This window comes from Otolemur garnettii, unplaced genomic scaffold, assembly GCF_000181295.1.
Source record: "Otolemur garnettii isolate 467f Iridium unplaced genomic scaffold, OtoGar3 scaffold00001, whole genome shotgun sequence".
In the NCBI taxonomy this organism is placed as follows: Eukaryota; Metazoa; Chordata; class Mammalia; order Primates; family Galagidae; genus Otolemur; species Otolemur garnettii.
The window spans coordinates 27,990,840-27,994,547 of record NW_003852396.1 but is presented as its reverse complement, the minus strand read 5'-3'; the positions used below and the strand labels follow the sequence as shown (position 1 = coordinate 27,994,547).

The 3,708-nt window shown below is 37.1% G+C and overlaps 1 protein-coding gene across 1 annotated transcript in view; it reads right to left on the bottom strand.

The window, feature by feature from the left end:
• The window catches only part of PGM2L1 (phosphoglucomutase 2 like 1), a 73,920-nt gene that overhangs the window by 34,952 nt on the left and 35,260 nt on the right, over positions 1-3,708 (bottom strand). The window lies entirely within an intron of this gene.

The following is a 3,708-nucleotide window of genomic DNA, read 5'->3' as shown; positions in this document are numbered from 1 at the left end:
CGGCACTCTGCCCAGGGGGACAGCTTGAGGCTCTGTCTCAAAAAAAAAAAAAAAAAAAAAAAGAGTGAGTGTGTATGTGCTTCTGGACCCACATGTGTTTAATAGGTTACTTTCAACAACTTATTTCTAATGATGACACTATCTTAAATCTCACTGAATCTCATATTCTTGCTATGGGAATCCATCTTATCCTTCTATATCTAGAGTCTGAAAAGGGCTGAGGGTTAAGATCAGATTCCATCTGCATTTCTACTTCACACAATAGAATCCCAACCCCTGCAAAAATTTGTACTTTCTAGAAAGAGATTTTCAAACTTCTCCTCCATCCCTTTTTTGTAAAGTCAAGAAATCTTCACTTCAAATGAAAGCTTAAGAAGAAACTCAATATAAAAGATTGAACTAAAGCATCTCTAGTTGAAGAATAGAAAGAAGAGGAGAGGTTAGGTAGGGCAGGTAGCAGGTATCCCGTCTATCGAGCCATCTTATCACCCCTTCTCCCCTAACCTCTGCATTATCCTTTGGCTTTAGAGAATTCTCTCAGAACAAGGCTAAGAATGATTTACTGTTTGGAAGTATCAATTAGCATTATGTCTACTGTAGTCCATAACTATTTTTAGTATATGCTAAATGTATTATTGGCCTCAAAAGGGTAGTTAATTGAAATAGTAAGAATGACTCACTTCAAAGAGAAGCAATTTGTTTCTAGAGGGAATTGAACTAAAAAATAGAGAGAAATAAAACAAATTGTTGTTATATTACACAACTATCTTTTTTTGTTTATTTGTTTTGAGACAGAGTCTTAATCTGTTGCCCTGGGTAGAGTGTCATGGTGTCACAGCTTACAGCAACCTCCAACTCTTGGGCTCACGCAATCCAATTGCCTCAGTTTTTTCTATTTTAGTAGAGACAGTCTCGCTTTTGCTCAGGCTCATCTCGAACTCATGAGCTCAAGAAATCCACTCACCTTGGCCTCCCAGAGTGTTAGGATTTCAGGTATAAGCCACTGCACCCAGCCATATACCACTATCTTAAAAGAATTATCATATAGATATGATAAAGCATGTTAAAGGGAAATATTTTCAACTAAATTTTATAAATATGGTGGCGCCCTTAGCTCAGTGAGTAGGGTGTCAGCCACATGCATCAAGGCTGGTGGGTTCGAACCCGGCCCAGGCCAGCTAAAACAATGACAATTGCAACAACAAAAAATAGCCAGGCATTGTAGCAGGCGCCTATAGTCCCAGCTACTTGGGAGGCTGAGGCAAGAGAATCACTTAAGCCCAAGAGTTTGAGGTTGTTGTGAGCTATGATACCACAGCACTTTACCCAGGGCGACAGCTTGAGACCCTGTTTCAAAATAAATAAATAAATAAGTTTTCTAAATACTCTTGTTAACCTTTATAAAGGCCATTTGCCAAAATCAGTAACCACCAATATATATATATATATATTTTTGGTAGAGAGAGGTCTCTGTCACCCAGGGTGAAGTACAATAGCACAATCACTACTACAGCCTTGAATTCCTGAGCTTGAGGGATTCTCCTGCCTCAACTTCCCTAGTAGCAAATAACTCTTAATTAGAAAGTTATTCCATGGCTTTAGTACTAACATAAATAACTTCTAAGATAACTAGGTAAGACCAAAAGTCAGAATTTAGTCTACAGGACACATAGGACACATAGACCAATGAAACAGCATGGAGAACCTAAAACAAAAGCCACATACAGTAGGACCTCTGTAAGCTGACCACTGAAGGAACTATAAAAACTGGTCAACATACGTAGGTGGTTAACATAAGGAACCAGGCCTATTGTACTAATACATACATGTGTTACATGTTCTGTCTATGAAAATTAGGTCAACTTAAGGAAGTGGTCGATGTAGGGAGGTGATCAACTATGACAGTAGTTCTCAACCTTCCTAATGCCGCAACCCTTTAATACAGTTCCTGTGGGTCACAACCCACAGGCTGAGAACCGCTGAACTATGAGGTTCTACTGTATTTACAGACAAATGATCTTTGACAAAGCCAACAAAACACACCCTCTCCAATAAATGGTACTGGGAAAACTGGATAGTCATACACAGAAGAAAGAACTTGGGACTCCTCTTACCAAATGTAAAAATCAACTCAGGATAGATTAAAGACTTAAAACATAAGACCCAAAACTATAAAAATACTAGAAGGAAATCTAGGCAAAACTCTTTGGGACATTGGTGTAGGAAAAAATGTATGACTCAGACCTCAAAAGCACAGGAAACAAATAAAAATGGACAAATAAGACTTAAAACTAAAAAGCTTCTGCATAGCAAAAGAAATCAACAAAATGAACAGGCAACTTATTGAAGGAGAAAATATTTGCAAACTATTCATTTAACAGGGGACTAATATCCAGAATATACAAGGAACTCAAATAACCTGACAACAATAAAAAACAAATAATTCCATTAAAAAGTGGGAAAGGCACATAAATAGACAGTTTTCAAAAGAAAACATACAAATAGCCAACAGGTATATGAAAAAATATTCAATATCATTATTCAACAGAGAAATGCAAATCAAAACATAATGAGATATCTACTCCACTAAAAATGGCTACTTTTTGGCTCGGTGCCCATAGCACAGTGGTTACAGCGCCGCCACATACACCAAGGCTGGAGGGTTCAAACCCAGGGCCAGCTAAGCAACAATGACAATTGCAACAGAAAAATAGCTAGGCATTGTTGCGGGCGCCTGTAGTCCCAGTTTCTTGGGCGGCTGAGGCAAAAGAATCGCTTAAGTCCAAGAGTTTGATGTTGCTATGAGCTGTGATGCCACAGCACTCTACCTAGAGTGACATAGAGAGACTCTGTTTCAAAAAGAAAATAAAAATGGCTACTTTTTTCCCAAAATGGCTATTATTAAAAAGACAACAAGTATCAGATGTTGGCAAGGATGTAGAGAAAAGGGAACCATACACGGTTGGTGGAAATATAAATTAGAACAGTCTTCATGGAAAATAGTATGGAGATTTCTCAAAGAACTAAAAACTGAACTACTTTTAGGTCCAGCAATTCTAGTACTGGTTATCCACCCAAAGAAAAACAAATTAATATATCAAAAGATACCTGCAGTAATGTGTTTGTGGCAGCCTATTTACCATAGCAAAGATATTGAATCAATATCAATGAATGAATGGATGAAGCAAATGTACACACACACACACACACACACACACATATATATATAAAGGAATATTATTTAGCCACAAAAAAGAATAAAATCGTGTCTTTGTAGTAACATGGATGGAACTAGAGGTCATTATGTTAAGTAAAACAAGCCAGGCACATAAAGACAAACATCACATGTTTTCCTTTCTAAGTGGGTACTAAAAAATGTGTTCACATTTACATAGAGAGGGGAATTACAGAAGGTGAAGACTCAAAAGGGTGAAAAATAAGAGAGGGGAAGATGATGAGAACTTGGTTAATGGATATAATGTATGTTATTTGGGTAATGGATACCTTAAAAGCCCTGACTTCACCACTCTGCCATCGTATGCATGCAACAAAACTGCATTATGTACCTAATAAATTTGTACAAGTAAGAAGAAAACAAAAAAAAGAATTTAGTCTACAGTTTTTATTTATGTAAGAGTACTTTTCTGGAAATAAAGCTTTTTGTTTTGTTTGTTTTTTTGTTTTGAGACAGAGCCTCAAGCTATCACC